The following is a 20,386-nucleotide window of genomic DNA, read 5'->3' as shown; positions in this document are numbered from 1 at the left end:
AAAGGCTGCAGACGGGAGAGAAAGGCTCTCCTTTTCTTTTGTTGTTTTATTTAGTTTTTTTTGGGTGTTTAATATAGTTTAAGGAGTTATTATTTTTATTTTTGGAGTTTAAACCACCTGACAGCAGCACATGTGCTAGCTGGAAGGTGGTTATTCACTTTTTTTGCTTGGATTTTTTTGGGACAATGGAAAGCACAAAGGACAAAATCACTGGACTTTCGGGCAAAACAAGAGGAGAAAATAACACAGAGATGGATGGTGAAAAGCAAAGAGGAGACGACACGGGAGTACGAGAGGGAAAACAGATGGGAAACAACACAGCACGAGGAGGAGAAACAAACATGGCTAACATGGAACGACAAGAAAATCAGCAACAGGAAAGACAACATGAAAGGAGAGGAAAGAAGTACTTGAAGGAAGCAACTGTAATACTAAACGTGGACAAAGTAAAAGAGGTGAGAGTTTCAGACATTATTAAGGCGTTAACAGAAAAATGTGGACATGGGAGAATTTTGGCAATAAGACCGAGAAAGGACAAAGAATATGAAATAACTTTAGAAGAGGAAGAAACTTGTGACAAACTGATTGATGGACTAACAATAAATGAAGAGAACTGTGAAGTTAAAATGTTACAAAACAGAGACTATGTTGTCTCCTTTATGCACTTGCCTGTTTATCTGGAGGATAGTGTAATATTAGAAAAATTGGATGGATGGGGTGTTAGCCCCTTATCAAAAATTAAAAGGAGGACATATCCGGGCACTGAGATTGAGGATGGGACAAGGTTCATTAAGACACGGTTTCCCAAGGAGGTGGCTTCGCTTCCATATAGCACGAAGTTTGAAACGGCAGAAGGACCACAATATTTCCGGGTGATGCACAGCCACCAAGTTAAGACTTGTAGGCTGTGTATGAGCCCGGAGCATGTGATGAAGGACTGCCCAGACTTTAGGTGCTTTAAGTGCGAAGAAAGAGGACATTTTGCAAGAAACTGTGATGCAATTAAATGCCCGGAATGCCTCCAAATTTTAGCAAAATGTGAATGTTGGATGGAGGCAGAGGAAGGAGAAGAAAGAAACCAGATAAGCAGGCAAGTGCATAAAGTAAACAATGTAGAACAAAATGAAGGAGAAGAACAAGCTGGAGTTTTACAACCAAAAGACTTACCGAAAGAGAAACAAAATGGAAAAGAAATTCAAGAGGATAAGAAAATGCATGAGAGGAATAATGAAGATGACATTTTTTGTGAAGAAAGACATGAAGAAGAGAGAGGAAAAATGCAAAATGAAGCAAATGAAAGACTGATATTGGAAGAAAGGGAGAGGCAAACGCTTTTCAAAGAAAAGGAAAAAAGAGAAGAAGAGGATAATGAAAACATAGAAATGGAAACAATGGACAATTCTCAGATGTGTGGAGACAATGAGGTGAAGACTGGACAAAGAAATGAAGAAAAAAGTAATGAAATTGGAAGAGAAGAAGAAATTAAAATGGACAGAGAGGAGAGAAGAACAATTCGAAGAAGGACATTAAAGATTAAACCTAATCTAGAAAGTACAAAGAGAAAATTGACTACAAGAATGAAAAACATGAACAGATATGAAGTGTTAAAGGAAATGGAGGGAGATGATGAGTAATAATGATTTTTAGGTTTTTAATTTTATCTTTATTTCTTTTAATGGTTTTAAAATGTGTATCTTTTAATGCAAGAGGTATGATGGAAAAAGGGAAATTCGAGAAAATAAGAGAAAAATGTAAAAATAAGGACATGATAGTATTACAAGAAACAAACTGGAAAGATTATGTAATGGAAGATTTTAAAAAGAAGTGGGAGGGGGATATCTTATATAACAATGGTGATGGTAAATCTGGAAGAGGGGTGGCATTTTTATTAAAAAAAGATGTTTTTAATATTAAAAAAATCGTGTATAAAGACAATAATGGAAAGTGTTTAGTGATAGAAGTAAACTATGAAGGACAAGAAATGATTATAGCCAATATACATGCACCTACGGAAGAGAAAGATAAAAAAGAGTTTTTTAAGATTTTAAATAAGGTAATTGAGAGACATAAAAAAATAATAATGGTAGGAGATTTTAATACAGTTTTTAATAAACAAGACATGGCAGATGGAATGGTTTTTAAATCTGACACAGCAAGGAAAGAACTAAAGGAGATAATAAAAGAAAATAATTTAATAGACATATGGAGGGAAAATAACAAAGAAAAAAGAGAGTTTTCAAGGAGACAAATAGTTGGAGATTTTATATGTCAAACAAGAATAGATTTTATATTATGTACTAGGAATATTGAGAATTTTATAGAAAACATACAGTATGAAGAGAACAGTTTTAGTGATCATAAGCTCTTGCATTTTAAAGTGAATGTAGATAACATACAAAAAGGACCAGGAACTTGGATTTTAAACACAACCATTTTAAAAAATGAAGATTATGTTCAAAAAGTCAAAGAAATAATAGAGAAAGAAAAAGAAAATAGAATGTATGATGAAGATAAAAGGATATGGTGGGAAAACACAAAATACCAAATAAGAAAATACACAATCAAATATTGCGCAGTACTACAAAGATGTAAAAAGTATACAGAAAAAGAAGTTTAAAAATCCTTAGAAAAAGAATTAAACAAAGAAAATAAAGATATTGAAAAAATCAAAGAAATAGAGCAAAAATTAAGAGATTTAGAAGAAGACAAATATAAGGGGGCAATGTTGAGGAGCAGATCTAAATACACAGTAGAAGGGGAAAAATGCACGAAATTCTTTTTTGATTTAGAGAAGCAAAGAGGTAAAGCAGGAATACTAAAGGAAATTAAAGGGAGAAATGGAAAAATTGTGAAAGGAAACATAGAAATACTAGAAGAAATCAAACATTTTTATGAAGATCTTTTTGAAGCAAAAGGTATTGATGAAGAAAAAGAAAGGAAGATTCTAAATTATATAAAAGTAAAATTAGAAAAAGATGACAACAAAGAATGTGACAGAGAAATAGATGAAGAAGAGATTGAAATTGCAATAAATCAACTAAATAAAAAGAAAAGTCCAGGTATAGATGGAATAGGAAATGAATTTTATATTGTTTTTAAAGATATTTTAAAAGGAATACTAAAAGAAGTTTTTAAAGGAATTTTTAAATGTAAAGAGATGAATGAAAGAATGGGGATGGGATTAATGAAGTTAATATATAAAAGAAAAGGAGCAAAAACTGAATTACAAAATTATAGACCAATAACAATGTTAAATACAGATTTAAAGATTTTAGCAAAAGTTTTAGCGAATAGATTAAAGGAAGTAATGCCTAAATTAATTAAATCAAACCAAGCATATGCAATAAAAGGGAGAGATATTGCAGATGTAACAATGAGTATTAAAAGCACAATAGATTATATACAAGAAAAGAAGATGAATGGTTTTTTAATTAGTGTAGATTTTGAAAAGGCTTTTGACAGAGTAGAACATACTTACTTATTTGATGTGCTCAAAACATTTGGATTTGGAGAGAATTTTATTAATTGGATTAAAATTTTATATAAAGGGGCTTTAACAAAAGTAAAATGCAATGGTTTTTTAACAGATTGTTTTAAAATTACAAGATCAATTAGACAAGGATGTCCTCTTTCAGCGCTATTATATTCCCAAGTCGCAGAACCTTTAGGGTTAGCAATAAAACAAGAAACTAAAATTAAAGGAATAAAAATAGAAGAAGAGGAGGATGAAGGAAAAATATACCAGTATGCTGATGATACAACAATAATAGTGAAGGAGAAAAAGAGTGTAAAAGAAGCCATGAAAAAAGTACAGGAGTTTTGTAAGGGAACAGGAAGCAAAATAAATGAAAATAAAACACAATATATGAGGTTTGGTAAAGCAGATATTTTAACAGATTGTTTTCAATTTAGAGAAGTAGAAGAGCTGAAAATTTTAGGAATTTTAATTGGTAAAAATGAAAGAAAAGCAACAGAAAAGATGTGGGATGATCTAATAAGAGGAATAGAATCAAGATTAAATTTCTGGAGGATGAGAGAACTTTGCTTAAAGGGGAAAGCCTTAATTTTAAATGTTTTAATGACATCAAAGCTATGGTATAAATTATATGTAACAGAAATGCCATGTTGGATAGAAGGGAGATTGAAAAAGTGTGTTCAAGATTTTTTATGGGAGGGGAAACCCCCAAGAATTGCGTACAATACAATAATTGGAGCAACAGAAGAAGGAGGGATAGGATTGATGGATATTAAACAAAGGAAGAATTGTCTTAGAATCAAAATAGTTAAAAAGCTTTTACAAGAGGAGAACTCAACAGAATGGAAAAAAGTTATGAAATATTTTTTAAACAAAGTTGGCAATTTTAACTTAGGAGAAGACATTCTTTGGTTAAAAACAAAAAACTGGATGACGGAAAAGTTACCAGGGTTTTATCAAGAAATTTTAAGTGCATGGGGGAAATTTTTAGACGGAGTATTTTATCAAGTAAAGGGAAGAGAAAACTTGTTAAATCAACCTTTGTTTTTAAATAAAAGTATTTTAAAAGAAGGGAAGGAACTATTTTTTAAAAAATGGATGGATGTAGGGATTTTAAGAATAAGGGATGTTCTTTATGAATTCAAAAAGGGATTTTTAACTAAGCAATATATAGTCGACTTAATGGAAGAAGCTAAAGAGGAATACAGTGTAAAGGAAATAGAAAATAAACTTGAAACGGTCAAAGGTGCCATACCAAAAGAATGGATTACAAGAATAGAAAATATGGAAGAAGGTGGGAATGAAAAAATCATACATGTCAATTTAAAAGGAAAGCTTTGTGATTTTAAAGATTGTTTACTGAAAGACTTTTATGTGTATTTTAGAGATAGTGTATTTCAAGAACCAATAGCAAATAACTTTTGGGTACAAAGATTGAATAGTGTGAAAAAGGAAAATATATGGAAAAACATGAGAGGGAAAATAATAGAAACAAGATTGGAATGTTTTGAATATTTTATAAGACACAAGGCAATTTTTACTGAGTGCATTTTAACAAAGATACAGAGAGAACCAAATGCAACATGTAAGGTATGTTTTCAAGAAGATGAAGGAATTTTACACCTGTTTTTATACTGTAAAGAATTAGAATGTTTTTACATGAAATGCCAAAAAATGCTAAAAGATTTATTAAAAGATTGGGATGAAGAACAATTGGAATGGAATACTCTAGTGATGTTCGGATGGAATATGGAAAACAAAAACAAAAAGTTTGTAAATCTTCTTATAATGATGATTAAAAAATGTGTGTGGGAAAGAAGAAATGTAGCAAAACAGGAAAAAGTTGTTTTAAATGTGTGGAATATACTAAAACGAAAAATGGAAAGTTACATAAAAAGTCTGTACTGGTATTTTAAAGGAGAAGATATGTTACCAAGCTTTTATGATGTGTTTAATGATGAAGTGTATAATGTTTTAAATGGTTTAAAGTGGAAAATGCCCAAAGAGGATGTTATTTTATGAAGAATGTTTATTTTAATGTATTTGTTTTGTGAAATTTCTTGAAGTATTTGAATGTTAATGTGATAAGTTTTTGAATAAAGAAAAAAAAAAAAAAAAAAAAAAAAAAAAAAAAAAAAAAAGAGCGCTCGCTTAGCATGCGAGAGGTAGCGGGATCGATGCCCGCATTCTCCACTTCTGTTTCCTTGCCTTTCACATTTCCTTCATTGCAAAGCTGGCGGCACCTTGAGGGTTGAAAGCAAAACTTCTTAGTTCAGCTTTGCCGGTTCCTGTGTAGTACTTAGCATTGCAACACCTCAGAAGCCCTATCAAGTCACAGTTTTCTTTTATTCAGTGGCGCATCCGCAGTGGGACATCAAAGCGCTAAATATATAGCAGAGTGCTGTCGATCAGGCCATTGGAATCATCACCAGAAGCGACCATCTGGGACAGTGATCACCAAACTTGTTCCTGGAGGGCCGGTGTCCTGCAGATTTTAGTTCCAACCCTAATCAAACACACCTGACCAAGCTAATCAAGGTCTTACTGGGTATACTTGAAACATCCAGGCAGGTGTGTTGAGGCAAGATGGAGCTAAACCCTGCAGGGACACCAGCCCTCCACGACCAGGATTGGTGACCCCTGATCTGGGAGAAGGATATCGTTTTGGTCAAGTGGAAGCAGGTGGACTTAAGGGTGAAGCAGCTAGGTTTTTTGGATGAGTTTCGGTCACCTGACCCTCATGCCAAAAACAGAACTACCACACTGCTTTGCCGAAACCCGGGATCGAACCAGGGACCTTTAGATCTTCAGTCTAACGCTCTCCCAACTGAGCTATTTCGGCTGCGTTGACTCAGCTTTCCTGCAACATGCATGTCTGTGAGACCGATCAGAGCCTTAAAATGCCTCTGAGTCCTAAGACAGTAAAAGTTTGACCAATACGGGGCTCGAACCCGCGACCTTGGCGTTATTAGCACCACGCTCTAACCAGCTGAGCTAACCGGCCACTTTCAGCTCACATTACTACAAAGCCCAGACTAACTGTCATTCTCCAGACTCCAAGGGATTAGCATGATATTCCAGCTTTTTTGAGCAGTGCTGGCAAAAAGCCAGGTTCCACCGAGATTTGAACTCGGATCGCTGGATTCAGAGTCCAGAGTGCTAACCATTACACCATGGAACCTTTAGGCTACTGAATGCTGCTGCCCGGGCGAAAGAGAATGAATAAAAAAAAAAAAACAGCCTTGGAGGAAAATAGCAGAATGTCAATCCAAGGCGGTGCCAATTTGCATTGTTTCTGAGTAACTCGTGATTCGGCATGCAGGGCTCCTCACACGTTTACTGGAGCAGGACCAGGTAGGGCCTTCAAAAGAAAAGCGCGATATTCCAGGTAATTTGACGACTAAATGGCGGGCAGGGCAAAGAGGCCACCACAGAGCAGATGTGATCTCTTATTTTATTTTTTGACCACGTCGAAAAAGCGGCCAATGAACAGCACCGAGGGAAATTAGCTCAAATAGTAGAGCGCTCGATCAGGCCATTGGAATCATCACCAGAAGCGACGTGACCATCTGGGAGAAGGATAGCGTTTTGGTCAAGTGGAAGCTGGTGGACTTAAGGTTGAAGCAGCTAGGTTTAAACTCGGATCGCTGGATTCAGAGTCCAGAGTGCTAACCATTACACCATGGAACCTCGAGATTGCTGATTGCTGCTGCCCGGGCGGAAGAGAATGAATAAAAAAAAAAAAAACAGCCTTGGAGGAAAGTAGCAGAATGTCAATCCAAAGTGGTGCCAATTTGCATTGTTTCTGAGTAACTCGTCATTCGGCATGCAGGGCTCCTCACACGTTTACTGGAGCAGGACCAGGTAGGGCCTTCAAAAGAAAAGCGCGATATTCCAGGTAATTTGACGACTAAATGGCGGGCAGGGCAAAGAGGCCACTACAGAGCAGATGTGATCTTTTATTATATTTTTTGACCACGTTGAAAAATAGGCCAATTTATGTCACCGAGGGGAATTAGCTCAAGTGGTTGAGCGCTCGCTTAGCATGCGAGAGGTAGCGGGATCGATGCCCGCATTCTCCACTTCTGCTTCCTTGCCTTTCACATTTCCTTCATTGCAAAGCTGGCGGCACCTTGAGGGTTGAAAGCAAAACTTCTTAGTTCAGCTTTGCCGGTTCCTGCGTAGTACTTAGCATTGCAACACCTCAGAAGCCCTATCAAGTCACAGTTTTCTTTTATTCAGTGGCGCATCCGCAGTGGGACATCAAAGCGCTAAATATATAGCAGAGTGCTGTCGATCAGGCCATTGGAATCATCACCAGAAGCGACCATCTGGGACAGTGATCACCAAACTTGTTCCTGGAGGGCCGGTGTCCTGCAGATTTTAGTTCCAACCCTAATCAAACACACCTGACCAAGCTAATCAAGGTCTTACTGGGTATACTTGAAACATCCAGGCAGGTGTGTTGAGGCAAGATGGAGCTAAACCCTGCAGGGACACCAGCCCTCCACGACCAGGATTGGTGACCCCTGATCTGGGAGAAGGATATCGTTTTGGTCAAGTGGAAGCAGGTGGACTTAAGGGTGAAGCAGCTAGGTTTTTTGGATGAGTTTCGGTCACCTGACCCTCATGCCAAAAACAGAACTACCACACTGCTTTGCCGAAACCCGGGATCGAACCAGGGACCTTTAGATTTTCAGTCTAACGCTCTCCCAACTGAGCTATTTCGGCTGCGTTGACTCAGCTTTCCTGCAACATGCATGTCTGTGAGACGGATCAGAGCCTTAAAATGCCTCTGAGTCCTAAGACAGTAAAAGTTTGGCCAATACGGGGCTCGAACCCGCGACCTTGGCATTATTAGCACCACGCTCTAACCAGCTGAGCTAACCGGCCACTTTCAGCTCACATTGCTACAAAGCCCAGACTAACTGTCATTCTCCAGACTCCAAGGGATTAGCATGATATTGCAGCTTTTTTGAGCAGTGCTGGCAAAAAGCCAGGTTCCACCGAGATTTGAACTCGGATCGCTGGATTCAGAGTCCAGAGTGCTAACCATTACACCATGGAACCTTTAGGCTACTGAATGCTGCTGCCCGGGCGGAAGAGAATGAATAAAAAAAAAAAACAGCCTTGGAGGAAAATAGCAGAATGTCAATCCAAGGCGGTGCCAATTTGCATTGTTTCTGAGTAACTCGTGATTCGGCATGCAGGGCTCCTCACACGTTTACTGGAGTAGGACCAGGTAGGGCCTTCAAAAGAAAAGCGCGATATTCCAGGTAATTTGACGACTAAATGGCGGGCAGGGCAAAGAGGCCACCACAGAGCAGATGTGATCTCTTATTTTATTTTTTGACCACGTCGAAAAAGCGGCCAATGAACAGCACCGAGGGAAATTAGCTCAAATAGTAGAGCGCTCGATCAGGCCATTGGAATCATCACCAGAAGCGACGTGACCATCTGGGAGAAGGATAGCGTTTTGGTCAAGTGGAAGCTGGTGGACTTAAGGTTGAAGCAGCTAGGTTTAAACTCAGATCGCTGGATTCAGAGTCCAGAGTGCTAACCATTACACCATGGAACCTCGAGATTGCTGATTGCTGCTGCCCGGGCGGAAGAGAATTAATAAAAAAAAAAAACAGCCTTGGAGGAAAGTAGCAGAATGTCAATCCAAAGTGGTGCCAATTTGCATTGTTTCTGAGTAACTCGTCATTCGGCATGCAGGGCTCCTCACACGTTTACTGGAGCAGGACCAGGTAGGGCCTTCAAAAGAAAAGCGAGATATTCCAGGTAATTTGACGACTAAATGGCGGGCAGGGCAAAGAGGCCACCACAGAGCAGATGTGATCTTTTATTATATTTTTTGACCACGTTGAAAAATCTGCCAATTTATGTCACCGAGGGGAATTAGCTCAAGTGGTAGAGCGCTCGCTTAGCATGCGAGAGGTAGCGGGATCGATGCCCGCATTCTCCACTTCTGCTTCCTTGCCTTTCACATTTCCTTCATTGCAAAGCTGGCGGCACCTTGAGGGTTGAAAGCAAAACTTCTTAGTTCAGCTTTGCCGGTTCCTGCGTAGTACTTAGCATTGCAACACCTCAGAAGCCCTATCAAGTCACAGTTTTCTTTTATTCAGTGGCGCATCCGCAGTGGGACATCAAAGCGCTAAATATATAGCAGAGTGCTGTCGATCAGGCCATTGGAATCATCACCAGAAGCGACCATCTGGGACAGTGATCACCAAACTTGTTCCTGGAGGGCCGGTGTCCTGCAGATTTTAGTTCCAACCCTAATCAAACACACCTGACCAAGCTAATCAAGGTCTTACTGGGTATACTTGAAACATCCAGGCAGGTGTGTTGAGGCAAGATGGAGCTAAACCCTGCAGGGACACCAGCCCTCCACGACCAGGATTGGTGACCCCTGATCTGGGAGAAGGATATCGTTTTGGTCAAGTGGAAGCAGGTGGACTTAAGGGTGAAGCAGCTAGGTTTTTTGGATGAGTTTCGGTCACCTGACCCTCATGCCAAAAACAGAACTACCACACTGCTTTGCCGAAACCCGGGATCGAACCAGGGACCTTTAGATCTTCAGTCTAACGCTCTCCCAACTGAGCTATTTCGGCTGCGTTGACTCAGTTTTCCTGCAACATGCATGTCTGTGAGACCGATCAGAGCCTTAAAATGCCTCTGAGTCCTAAGACAGTAAAAGTTTGGCTAATACGGGGCTCGAACCCGCGACCTTGGCGTTATTAGCACCACACTCTAACCAGCTGAGCTAACCGGCCACTTTCAGCTCACGTTACTACAAAGCCCAGACTAACTGTCATTCTCCAGACTCCAAGGGATTAGCATGCTATTCCAGCTTTTTTGAGCAGTGCTGGCAAAAAGCCAGGATCCACCGAGATTTGAACTCGGATCGCTGGATTCAGAGTCCAGAGTGCTAACCATTACACCATGGAACCTTTAGGCTACTGAATGCTGCTGCCCGGGCGGAAGAGAATGAATAAAAAAAAAACAGCCTTGGAGGAAAATAGCAGAATGTCAATCCAAGGCGGTGCCAATTTGCATTGTTTCTGAGTAACTCGTGATTCGGCATGCAGGGCACCTCACACGTTTACTGGAGCAGGACCAGGTAGGGCCTTCAAAAGAAAAGCGCGATATTCCAGGTAATTTGACGACTAAATGGCGGGCAGGGCAAAGAGGCCACCACAGAGCAGATGTGATCTTTTATTTTATTTTTTGACCACGTCGAAAAAGCGGCCAATGAACAGCACCGAGGGAAATTAGCTCAAATAGTAGAGTGCTCGATCAGGCCATTGGAATCATCACCAGAAGCGACGTGACCATCTGGGAGAAGGATAGTGTTTTGGTCAAGTGGAAGCTGGTGGACTTAAGGTTGAAGCAGCTAGGTTTAAACTCGGATCGCTGGATTCAGAGTCCAGAGTGCTAACCATTACACCATGGAACCTCGAGATTGCTGATTGCTGCTGCCCGGGCGGAAGAGAATGAATAAAAAAAAAAAAACAGCCTTGGAGGAAAGTAGCAGAATGTCAATCCAAAGTGGTGCCAATTTGCATTGTTTCTGAGTAACTCGTCATTCGGCATGCAGGGCTCCTCACACGTTTAATGGAGCAGGACCAGGTAGGTCCTTCAAAAGAAAAGCGCGATATTCCAGGTAATTTGACGACTAAATGGCGGGCAGGGCAAAGAGGCCACCACAGAGCAGATGTGATCTTTTATTATATTTTTTGACCACGTCGAAAAATCTGCCAATTTATGGTACCGAGGGGAATTAGCTCAAGTGGTAGAGCGCTTGCTTAGCATGCGAGAGGTAGCGGGATCGATGCCCGCATTCTCCACTTCTGTTTCCTTGCCTTTCACATTTCCTTCATTGCAAAGCTGGCGGCACCTTGAGGGTTGAAAGCAAAACTTCTTAGTTCAGCTTTGCCGGTTCCTGTGTAGTACTTAGCATTGCAACAACTCAGAAGCCCTATCAAGTCACAGTTTTCTTTTATTCAGTGGCGCATCCGCAGTGGGACATCAAAGAGCTAAATATATAGCAGAGTGCTGTCGATCAGGCCATTGGAATCATCACCAGAAGCGACCATCTGGGACAGTGATCACCAAACTTGTTCCTGGAGGGCCGGTGTCCTGCAGATTTTAGTTCCAACCCTAATCAAACACACCTGACCAAGCTAATCAAGGTCTTACTGGGTATACTTGAAACATCCAGGCAGGTGTGTTGAGGCAAGATGGAGCTAAACCCTGCAGGGACACCAGCCCTCCACGACCAGGATTGGTGACCCCTGATCTGGGAGAAGGATATCGTTTTGGTCAAGTGGAAGCAGGTGGACTTAAGGGTGAAGCAGCTAGGTTTTTTTGGATGAGTTTCGGTCACCTGACCCTCATGCCAAAAACAGAACTACCACACTGCTTTGCCGAAACCCGGGATCGAACCAGGGACCTTTAGATCTTCAGTCTAACGCTCTCCCAACTGAGCTATTTCAGCTGCGTTGACTTAGCTTTCCTGCAACATGCATGTCTGTGAGACCGATCAGAGCCTTAAAATGCCTCTGAGTCCTAAGACAGTAAAAGTTTGGCCAATACGGGGCTCGAACCCGCAACCTTGGCGTTATTAGCACCACGCTCTAACCAGCTGAGCTAACTGGCCACTTTCAGCTCACGTTACTAAAACGCCCAGACTAACTGTCATTCTCCAGACTCCAAGGGATCAGCATGCTATTCCAGCTTTTTTGAGCAGTGCTGGCAAAAAGCCAGGTTCCACCGAGATTTGAACTCGGATCGCTGGATTCAGAGTCCAGAGTGCTAACCATTACACCATGGAACCTTTAGGCTACTGAATGCTGCTGCCCGGGCGGAAGAGAATGAATAAAAAAAAAAAAAACAGCCTTGGAGGAAAATAGCAGAATGTCAATCCAAGGCGGTGCCAATTTGCATTGTTTCTGAGTAACTCGTGATTCGGCATGCAGGGCTCCTCACACGTTTACTGGAGCAGGACCAGGTAGGGCCTTCAAAAGAAAAGCGCGATATTCCAGGTAATTTGACGACTAAATGGCGGGCAGGGCAAAGAGGCCACCACAGAGCAGATGTGATCTTTTATTTTATTTTTTGACCACGTCGAAAAAGCGGCCAATGAACAACACCGAGGGAAATTAGCTCAAATAGTAGAGCGCTCGATCAGGCCATTGGAATCATCACCAGAAGCGACGTGACCATCTGGGAGAAGGATAGCGTTTTGGTCAAGTGGAAGCTGGTGGACTTAAGGTTGAAGCAGCTAGGTTTAAACTCGGATCGCTGGATTCAGAGTCCAGAGTGCTAACCATTACACCATGGAACCTCGAGATTGCTGATTGCTGCTGCCCGGGCGGAAGAGAATGAATAAAAAAAAAAAACAGCCTTGGAGGAAAGTAGCAGAATGTCAATCCAAAGTGGTGCCAATTTGCATTGTTTCTGAGTAACTCGTCATTCGGCATGCAGGGCTCCTCACACGTTTACTGGAGCAGGACCAGGTAGGGCCTTCAAAAGAAAAGCGCGATATTCCAGGTAATTTGACGACTAAATGGCGGGCAGGGCAAAGAGGCCACCACAGAGCAGATGTGATCTCTTATTTTATTTTTTGACCACGTCGAAAAAGCGGCCAATGAACAGCACCGAGGGAAATTAGCTCAAATAGTAGAGCGCTCGATCAGGCCATTGGAATCATCACCAGAAGCGACGTGACCATCTGGGAGAAGGATAGCGTTTTGGTCAAGTGGAAGCTGGTGGACTTAAGGTTGAAGCAGCTAGGTTTAAACTCGGATCGCTGGATTCAGAGTCCAGAGTGCTAACCATTACACCATGGAATTTTTGTCACCAATTTATGTCACCGAGGGGAATTAGCTCAAGTGGTAGATCGCTCGCTTAGCATGCGAGAGGTAGCGGGATCGATGCCCGCATTCTCCACTTCTGTTTCCTTGCCTTTCACATTTCCTTCATTGCAAAGCTGGCGGCACCTTGAGGGTTGAAAGCAAAACTTCTTAGTTCAGCTTTGCCGGTTCCTGTGTAGTACTTAGCATTGCAACACCTCAGAAGCCCTATCAAGTCACAGTTTTCTTTTATTCAGTGGCGCATCCGCAGTGGGACATCAAAGCGCTAAATATATAGCAGAGTGCTGTCGATCAGGCCATTGGAATCATCACCAGAAGCGACCATCTGGGACAGTGATCACCAAACTTGTTCCTGGAGGGCCGGTGTCCTGCAGATTTTAGTTCCAACCCTAATCAAACACACCTGACCAAGCTAATCAAGGTCTTACTGGGTATACTTGAAACATCCAGGCAGGTGTGTTGAGGCAAGATGGAGCTAAACCCTGCAGGGACACCAGCCCTCCACGACCAGGATTGGTGACCCCTGATCTGGGAGAAGGATATCGTTTTGGTCAAGTGGAAGCAGGTGGACTTAAGGGTGAAGCAGCTAGGTTTTTTGGATGAGTTTCGGTCACCTGACCCTCATGCCAAAAACAGAACTACCACACTTCTTTGCCGAAACCCGGGATCGAACCAGGGACCTTTAGATTTTCAGTCTAACGCTCTCCCAACTGAGCTATTTCGGCTGCGTTGACTCAGCTTTCCTGCAACATGCATGTCTGTGAGACCGATCAGAGCCTTAAAATGCCTCTGAGTCCTAAGACAGTAAAAGTTTGGCCAATACGGGGCTTGAACCCACGACCTTGGCGTTATTAGCACCACGCTCTAACCAGCTGAGCTAACCGGCCACTTTCAGCTCACATTACTACAAAGCCCAGACCAACTGTCATTCTCCAGACTCCAAGGGATTAGCATGATATTGCAGCTTTTTTGAGCAGTGCTGGCAAAAAGCCAGGTTCCGCCGAGATTTGAACTCGGATCGCTGGATTCAGAGTCCAGAGTGCTAACCATTACGCCATGGAACCTTTAGGCTACTGAATGCTGCTGCCCGGGCGGAAGAGAATGAATAAAAAAAAAAAACAGCCTTGGAGGAAAATAGCAGAATGTCAATCCAAGGCGGTGCCAATTTGCATTGTTTCTGAGTAACTCGTGATTCGGCATGCAGGGCTCCTCACACGTTTACTGGAGTAGGACCAGGTAGGGCCTTCAAAAGAAAAGCGCGATATTCCAGGTAATTTGACGACTAAATGGCGGGCAGGGCAAAGAGGCCACCACAGAGCAGATGTGATCTCTTATTTTATTTTTTGACCACGTCGAAAAAGCAGCCAATGAACAGCACCGAGGGAAATTAGCTCAAATAGTAGAGCGCTCGATCAGGCCATTGGAATCATCACCAGAAGCGACGTGACCATCTGGGAGAAGGATAGCGTTTTGGTCAAGTGGAAGCTGGTGGACTTAAGGTTGAAGCAGCTAGGTTTAAACTCGGATCGCTGGATTCAGAGTCCAGAGTGCTAACCATTACACCATGGAACCTCGAGATTGCTGATTGCTGCTGCCCGGGCGGAAGAGAATTAATAAAAAAAAAAAAACAGCCTTGGAGGAAAGTAGCAGAATGTCAATCCAAAGTGGTGCCAATTTGCATTGTTTCTGAGTAACTCGTCATTCGGCATGCAGGGCTCCTCACACGTTTACTGGAGCAGGACCAGGTAGGGCCTTCAAAAGAAAAGCGCGATATTCCAGGTAATTTGACGACTAAATGGCGGGCAGGGCAAAGAGGCCACTACAGAGCAGATGTGATCTTTTATTATATTTTTTGACCACGTTGAAAAATCGGCCAATTTATGTCACCGAGGGGAATTAGCTCAAGTGGTAGAGTGCTCGCTTAGCATGCGAGAGGTAGCGGGATCGATGCCCGCATTCTCCACTTCTGCTTCCTTGCCTTTCACATTTCCTTCATTGCAAAGCTGGCGGCACCTTGAGGGTTGAAAGCAAAACTTCTTAGTTCAGCTTTGCCGGTTCCTGCGTAGTACTTAGCATTGCAACACCTCAGAAGCCCTATCAAGTCACAGTTTTCTTTTATTCAGTGGCGCATCCGCAGTGGGACATCAAAGCGCTAAATATATAGCAGAGTGCTGTCGATCAGGCCATTGGAATCATCACCAGAAGCGACCATCTGGGACAGTGATCACCAAACTTGTTCCTGGAGGGCCGGTGTCCTGCAGATTTTAGTTCCAACCCTAATCAAACACACCTGACCAAGCTAATCAAGGTCTTACTGGGTATACTTGAAACATCCAGGCAGGTGTGTTGAGGCAAGATGGAGCTAAACCCTGCAGGGACACCAGCCCTCCACGACCAGGATTGGTGACCCCTGATCTGGGAGAAGGATATCGTTTTGGTCAAGTGGAAGCAGGTGGACTTAAGGGTGAAGCAGCTAGGTTTTTTGGATGAGTTTCGGTCACCTGACCCTCATGCCAAAAACAGAACTACCACACTGCTTTGCCGAAACCCGGGATCGAACCAGGGACCTTTAGATCTTCAGTCTAACGCTCTCCCAACTGAGCTATTTCGGCTGCGTTGACTTAGCTTTCCTGCAACATGCATGTCTGTGAGACCGATCAGAGCCTTAAAATGCCTCTGAGTCCTAAGACAGTAAAAGTTTGGCCAATACGGGGCTCGAACCCGCAACCTTGGCGTTATTAGCACCACGCTCTAACCAGCTGAGCTAACTGGCCACTTTCAGCTCACGTTACTAAAACGCCCAGACTAACTGTCATTCTCCAGACTCCAAGGGATCAGCATGCTATTCCAGCTTTTTTGAGCAGTGCTGGCAAAAAGCCAGGTTCCACCGAGATTTGAACTCGGATCGCTGGATTCAGAGTCCAGAGTGCTAACCATTACACCATGGAACCTTTAGGCTACTGAATGCTGCTGCCCGGGCGGAAGAGAATGAATAAAAAAAAAAAAAACAGCCTTGGAGGAAAATAGCAGAATGTCAATCCAAGGCGGTGCCAATTTGCATTGTTTCTGAGTAACTCGTGATTCGGCATGCAGGGCTCCTCACACGTTTACTTGAGCAGGACCAGGTAGGGCCTTCAAAAGAAAAGCGCGATATTCCAGGTAATTTGACGACTAAATGGCGGGCAGGGCAAAGAGGCCACCACAGAGCAGATGTGATCTTTTATTTTATTTTTTGACCACGTCGAAAAAGCGGCCAATGAACAACACCGAGGGAAATTAGCTCAAATAGTAGAGCGCTCGATCAGGCCATTGGAATCATCACCAGAAGCGACGTGACCATCTGGGAGAAGGATAGCGTTTTGGTCAAGTGGAAGCTGGTGGACTTAAGGTTGAAGCAGCTAGGTTTAAACTCGGATCGCTGGATTCAGAGTCCAGAGTGCTAACCATTACACCATGGAACCTCGAGATTGCTGATTGCTGCTGCCCGGGCGGAAGAGAATGAATTAAAAAAAAAAAACAGCCTTGGAGGAAAGTAGCAGAATGTCAATCCAAAGTGGTGCCAATTTGCATTGTTTCTGAGTAACTCGTCATTCGGCATGCAGGGCTCCTCACACGTTTACTGGAGCAGGACCAGGTAGGGCCTTTAAAAGAAAAGCGCGATATTCCAGGTAATTTGACGACTAAATGGCAGGCAGGGCAAAGAGGCCACCACAGAGTAGATGTGATCTTTTATTATATTTTTTGACCACGTTGAAAAATCGGCCAATTTATGTCACCGAGGGGAATTAGCTCAAGTGGTAGAGCGCTCGCTTAGCATGCGAGAGGTAGCGGGATCGATGCCCGCATTCTCCACTTCTGTTTCCTTGCCTTTCACATTTCCTTCATTGCAAAGCTGGCGGCACCTTGAGGGTTGAAAGCAAAACTTCTTAGTTCAGCTTTGCCGGTTCCTGTGTAGTACTTAGCATTGCAACACCTCAGAAGCCCTATCAAGTCACAGTTTTCTTTTATTCAGTGGCGCATCCGCAGTGGGACATCAAAGCGCTAAATATATAGCAGAGTGCTGTCGATCAGGCCATTGGAATCATCACCAGAAGCGACCATCTGGGACAGTGATCACCAAACTTGTTCCTGGAGGGCCGGTGTCCTGCAGATTTTAGTTCCAACCCTAATCAAACACACCTGACCAAGCTAATCAAGGTCTTACTGGGTATACTTGAAACATCCAGGCAGGTGTGTTGAGGCAAGATGGAGCTAAACCCTGCAGGGACACCAGCCCTCCACGACCAGGATTGGTGACCCCTGATCTGGGAGAAGGATATCGTTTTGGTCAAGTGGAAGCAGGTGGACTTAAGGGTGAAGCAGCTAGGTTTTTTGGATGAGTTTCGGTCACCTGACCCTCATGCCAAAAACAGAACTACCACATTGCTTTGCCGAAACCCGAGATCGAACCAGGGACCTTTAGATCTTCAGTCTAACGCTCTCCCAACTGAGCTATTTAGGCTGCGTTGACTCAGCTTTCCTGCAACATGCATGTCTGTGAGACCGATCAGAGCCTTAAAATGCCTCTGAGTCCTAAGACAGTAAAAGTTTGGCCAATACGGGGCTCGAACCCGCGACCTTGGCGTTATTAGCACCACGCTCTAACCAGCTGAGCTAACCGGCCACTTGCAGCTCACATTAATACAAAGCCCAGACTAACTGTCATTCTCCAGACTCCAAGGGATTAGCATGATATTGCAGCTTTTTTGAGCAGTGCTGGCAAAAAGCCAGGTTCCACCGAGATTTGAACTCGGATCGCTGGATTCAGAGTCCAGAGTGCTAACCATTACACCATGGAACCTTTAGGCTACTGAATGCTGCTGCCCGGGCGGAAGAGAATGAATAAAAAAAAAAACAGCCTTGGAGGAAAATAGCAGAATGTCAATCCAAGGCGGTGCCAATTTGCATTGTTTCTGAGTAACTCGTGATTCGGCATGCAGGGCTCCTCACACGTTTACTGGAGCAGGACCAGGTAGGGCCTTCAAAAGAAAAGCGCGATATTCCAGGTAATTTGACGACTAAATGGCGGGCAGGGCAAAGAGGCCACCACAGAGCAGATGTGATCTCTTATTTTATTTTTTGACCACGTCGAAAAAGCGGCCAATGAACAGCACCGAGGGAAATTAGCTCAAATAGTAGAGCGCTCGATCAGGCCATTGGAATCATCACCAGAAGCGACGTGACCATCTGGGAGAAGGATAGCGTTTTGGTCAAGTGGAAGCTGGTGGACTTAAGGTTGAAGCAGCTAGGTTTAAACTCGGATCGCTGGATTCAGAGTCCAGAGTGCTAACCATTACACCATGGAACCTCGAGATTGCTGATTGCTGCTGCCCGGGCGGAAGAGAATGAATTAAAAAAAAAAAAAAACAGCCTTGGAGGAAAGTAGCAGAATGTCAATCCAAAGTGGTGCCAATTTGCATTGTTTCTGAGTAACTCGTCATTCGGCATGCAGGGCTCCTCACACGTTTACTGGAGCAGGACCAGGTAGGGCCTTCAAAAGAAAAGCGCGATATTCCAGGTAATTTGACGACTAAATGGTGGGCAGGGCAAAGAGGCCACCACAGAGCAGATGTGATCTTTTATTATATTTTTTGACCACGTTGAAAAATCGGCCAATTTATGTCACCGAGGGGAATTAGCTCAAGTGGTAGAGCGCTCGCTTAGCATGCGAGAGGTAGCGGGATCGATGCCCGCATTCTCCACTTCTGCTTCCTTGCCTTTCACATTTCCTTCATTGCAAAGCTGGCGGCACCTTGAGGGTTGAAAGCAAAACTTCTTAGTTCAGCTTTGCCGGTTCCTGCGTAGTACTTAGCATTGCAACACCTCAGAAGCCCTATCAAGTCATAGTTTTCTTTTATTCAGTGGCGCATCCGCAGTGGGACATCAAAGCGCTAAATATATAGCAGAGTGCTGTCGATCAGGCCATTGGAATCATCACCAGAAGCGACCATCTGGGACAGTGATCACCAAACTTGTTCCTGGAGGGCCGGTGTCCTGCAGATTTTAGTTCCAACCCTAATCAAACACACCTGACCAAGCTAATCAAGGTCTTACTGGGTATACTTGAAACATCCAGGCAGGTGTGTTGAGGCAAGATGGAGCTAAACCCTGCAGGGACACCAGCCCTCCACGACCAGGATTGGTGACCCCTGATCTGGGAGAAGGATATCGTTTTGGTCAAGTGGAAGCAGGTGGACTCAAGGGTGAAGCAGCTAGATTTTTTGGATGAGTTTCGGTCACCTGACCCTCATGCCAAAAACAGAACTACCACACTGCTTTGCCGAAACCCGGGATCGAACTAGGGACCTTTAGATCTTCAGTCTAACGCTCTCCCAACTGAGCTATTTCAGCTGCGTTGACTCAGCTTTCCTGCAACATGCATGTCTGTGAGACCGATCAGAGCCTTAAAATGCCTCTGAGTCCTAAGACAGTAAAAGTTTGGCCAATACGAGGCTCGAACCCTCGACCTTGGCGTTATTAGCACCACGCTCTAACCAGCTGAGCTAACCGGCCACTTTCAGCTCACATTACTACAAAGCCCAGACTAACTGTCATTCTCCAGACTCCAAGGGATTAGCATGCTATTCCAGCTTTTTTGAGCAGTGCTGGCAAAAAGCCAGTTTCCACTGAGATTTGAACTCGGATCGCTGGATTCAGAGTCCAGAGAACTAACCATTACACCATGGAACCTTTAGGCTACTGAATGCTGCTGCCCGGGCGGAAGAGAATGAATAAAAAAAAAAACAGCCTTGGAGGAAAATAGCAGAATGTCAATCCAAGGCGGTGCCAATTTGCATTGTTTCTGAGTAACTCGTGATTCGGCATGCAGGGCTCCTCACACGTTTACTGGAGCAGGACCAGGTAGGGCCTTCAAAAGAAAAGCGCGATATTCCAGGTAATTTGACGACTAAATGGCGGGCAGGGCAAAGAGGCCACCACAGAGCAGATGTGATCTTTTATTTTATTTTTTGACCACGTCGAAAAAGCGGCC

The 20,386-nt window shown here is 43.3% G+C and overlaps 27 non-coding genes across 27 annotated transcripts; 6 read left to right on the top strand and 21 right to left on the bottom strand.

Moving 5' to 3' along the window:
• Positions 1-6,244: 6,244 nt before the first annotated feature.
• trnaf-gaa (transfer RNA phenylalanine (anticodon GAA)) lies at positions 6,245-6,317 on the bottom strand. Its single transcript has one exon. It is a non-coding gene; the product is annotated as a tRNA-Phe (tRNA).
• An 88-nt stretch (positions 6,318-6,405) lies between these two features.
• Positions 6,406-6,479, bottom strand: trnai-aau (transfer RNA isoleucine (anticodon AAU)). Its single transcript has one exon. It is a non-coding gene; the product is annotated as a tRNA-Ile (tRNA).
• Positions 6,480-6,584: 105 nt separating this feature from the next.
• On the bottom strand, positions 6,585-6,656 carry trnaq-cug (transfer RNA glutamine (anticodon CUG)). The gene has a single exon. It is a non-coding gene; the product is annotated as a tRNA-Gln (tRNA).
• An 828-nt stretch (positions 6,657-7,484) lies between these two features.
• trnaa-agc (transfer RNA alanine (anticodon AGC)) lies at positions 7,485-7,557 on the top strand. The gene has a single exon. It is a non-coding gene; the product is annotated as a tRNA-Ala (tRNA).
• A 576-nt stretch (positions 7,558-8,133) lies between these two features.
• Positions 8,134-8,206, bottom strand: trnaf-gaa (transfer RNA phenylalanine (anticodon GAA)). Its single transcript has one exon. It is a non-coding gene; the product is annotated as a tRNA-Phe (tRNA).
• An 88-nt stretch (positions 8,207-8,294) lies between these two features.
• On the bottom strand, positions 8,295-8,368 carry trnai-aau (transfer RNA isoleucine (anticodon AAU)). The gene has a single exon. It is a non-coding gene; the product is annotated as a tRNA-Ile (tRNA).
• A 105-nt stretch (positions 8,369-8,473) lies between these two features.
• Positions 8,474-8,545, bottom strand: trnaq-cug (transfer RNA glutamine (anticodon CUG)). The gene has a single exon. It is a non-coding gene; the product is annotated as a tRNA-Gln (tRNA).
• Positions 8,546-9,370: 825 nt separating this feature from the next.
• Positions 9,371-9,443, top strand: trnaa-agc (transfer RNA alanine (anticodon AGC)). Its single transcript has one exon. It is a non-coding gene; the product is annotated as a tRNA-Ala (tRNA).
• Positions 9,444-10,019: 576 nt separating this feature from the next.
• On the bottom strand, positions 10,020-10,092 carry trnaf-gaa (transfer RNA phenylalanine (anticodon GAA)). The gene has a single exon. It is a non-coding gene; the product is annotated as a tRNA-Phe (tRNA).
• An 88-nt stretch (positions 10,093-10,180) lies between these two features.
• trnai-aau (transfer RNA isoleucine (anticodon AAU)) lies at positions 10,181-10,254 on the bottom strand. The gene has a single exon. It is a non-coding gene; the product is annotated as a tRNA-Ile (tRNA).
• A 105-nt stretch (positions 10,255-10,359) lies between these two features.
• On the bottom strand, positions 10,360-10,431 carry trnaq-cug (transfer RNA glutamine (anticodon CUG)). The gene has a single exon. It is a non-coding gene; the product is annotated as a tRNA-Gln (tRNA).
• Positions 10,432-11,255: 824 nt separating this feature from the next.
• Positions 11,256-11,328, top strand: trnaa-agc (transfer RNA alanine (anticodon AGC)). Its single transcript has one exon. It is a non-coding gene; the product is annotated as a tRNA-Ala (tRNA).
• Positions 11,329-11,905: 577 nt separating this feature from the next.
• trnaf-gaa (transfer RNA phenylalanine (anticodon GAA)) lies at positions 11,906-11,978 on the bottom strand. Its single transcript has one exon. It is a non-coding gene; the product is annotated as a tRNA-Phe (tRNA).
• An 88-nt stretch (positions 11,979-12,066) lies between these two features.
• On the bottom strand, positions 12,067-12,140 carry trnai-aau (transfer RNA isoleucine (anticodon AAU)). Its single transcript has one exon. It is a non-coding gene; the product is annotated as a tRNA-Ile (tRNA).
• Positions 12,141-12,245: 105 nt separating this feature from the next.
• On the bottom strand, positions 12,246-12,317 carry trnaq-cug (transfer RNA glutamine (anticodon CUG)). Its single transcript has one exon. It is a non-coding gene; the product is annotated as a tRNA-Gln (tRNA).
• A 1,691-nt stretch (positions 12,318-14,008) lies between these two features.
• trnaf-gaa (transfer RNA phenylalanine (anticodon GAA)) lies at positions 14,009-14,081 on the bottom strand. Its single transcript has one exon. It is a non-coding gene; the product is annotated as a tRNA-Phe (tRNA).
• An 88-nt stretch (positions 14,082-14,169) lies between these two features.
• trnai-aau (transfer RNA isoleucine (anticodon AAU)) lies at positions 14,170-14,243 on the bottom strand. Its single transcript has one exon. It is a non-coding gene; the product is annotated as a tRNA-Ile (tRNA).
• A 1,003-nt stretch (positions 14,244-15,246) lies between these two features.
• Positions 15,247-15,319, top strand: trnaa-agc (transfer RNA alanine (anticodon AGC)). Its single transcript has one exon. It is a non-coding gene; the product is annotated as a tRNA-Ala (tRNA).
• A 576-nt stretch (positions 15,320-15,895) lies between these two features.
• Positions 15,896-15,968, bottom strand: trnaf-gaa (transfer RNA phenylalanine (anticodon GAA)). Its single transcript has one exon. It is a non-coding gene; the product is annotated as a tRNA-Phe (tRNA).
• An 88-nt stretch (positions 15,969-16,056) lies between these two features.
• On the bottom strand, positions 16,057-16,130 carry trnai-aau (transfer RNA isoleucine (anticodon AAU)). Its single transcript has one exon. It is a non-coding gene; the product is annotated as a tRNA-Ile (tRNA).
• A 105-nt stretch (positions 16,131-16,235) lies between these two features.
• Positions 16,236-16,307, bottom strand: trnaq-cug (transfer RNA glutamine (anticodon CUG)). The gene has a single exon. It is a non-coding gene; the product is annotated as a tRNA-Gln (tRNA).
• Positions 16,308-17,135: 828 nt separating this feature from the next.
• Positions 17,136-17,208, top strand: trnaa-agc (transfer RNA alanine (anticodon AGC)). Its single transcript has one exon. It is a non-coding gene; the product is annotated as a tRNA-Ala (tRNA).
• Positions 17,209-17,784: 576 nt separating this feature from the next.
• Positions 17,785-17,857, bottom strand: trnaf-gaa (transfer RNA phenylalanine (anticodon GAA)). Its single transcript has one exon. It is a non-coding gene; the product is annotated as a tRNA-Phe (tRNA).
• Positions 17,858-17,945: 88 nt separating this feature from the next.
• Positions 17,946-18,019, bottom strand: trnai-aau (transfer RNA isoleucine (anticodon AAU)). Its single transcript has one exon. It is a non-coding gene; the product is annotated as a tRNA-Ile (tRNA).
• Positions 18,020-18,124: 105 nt separating this feature from the next.
• Positions 18,125-18,196, bottom strand: trnaq-cug (transfer RNA glutamine (anticodon CUG)). The gene has a single exon. It is a non-coding gene; the product is annotated as a tRNA-Gln (tRNA).
• An 828-nt stretch (positions 18,197-19,024) lies between these two features.
• trnaa-agc (transfer RNA alanine (anticodon AGC)) lies at positions 19,025-19,097 on the top strand. The gene has a single exon. It is a non-coding gene; the product is annotated as a tRNA-Ala (tRNA).
• A 576-nt stretch (positions 19,098-19,673) lies between these two features.
• trnaf-gaa (transfer RNA phenylalanine (anticodon GAA)) lies at positions 19,674-19,746 on the bottom strand. Its single transcript has one exon. It is a non-coding gene; the product is annotated as a tRNA-Phe (tRNA).
• Between the last annotated feature and the right edge of the window lie 640 nt (positions 19,747-20,386).

The sequence above is a fragment of the Danio rerio genome, chromosome 3, assembly GCF_052040795.2.
Source record: "Danio rerio strain M-AB ecotype USA chromosome 3, GRCz13ab, whole genome shotgun sequence".
NCBI classification, from domain to species: Eukaryota; Metazoa; Chordata; class Actinopteri; order Cypriniformes; family Danionidae; genus Danio; species Danio rerio.
The sequence above is the reverse complement of the archived record's forward strand: the minus strand, read 5'-3'. Positions and strand labels throughout refer to the sequence as shown.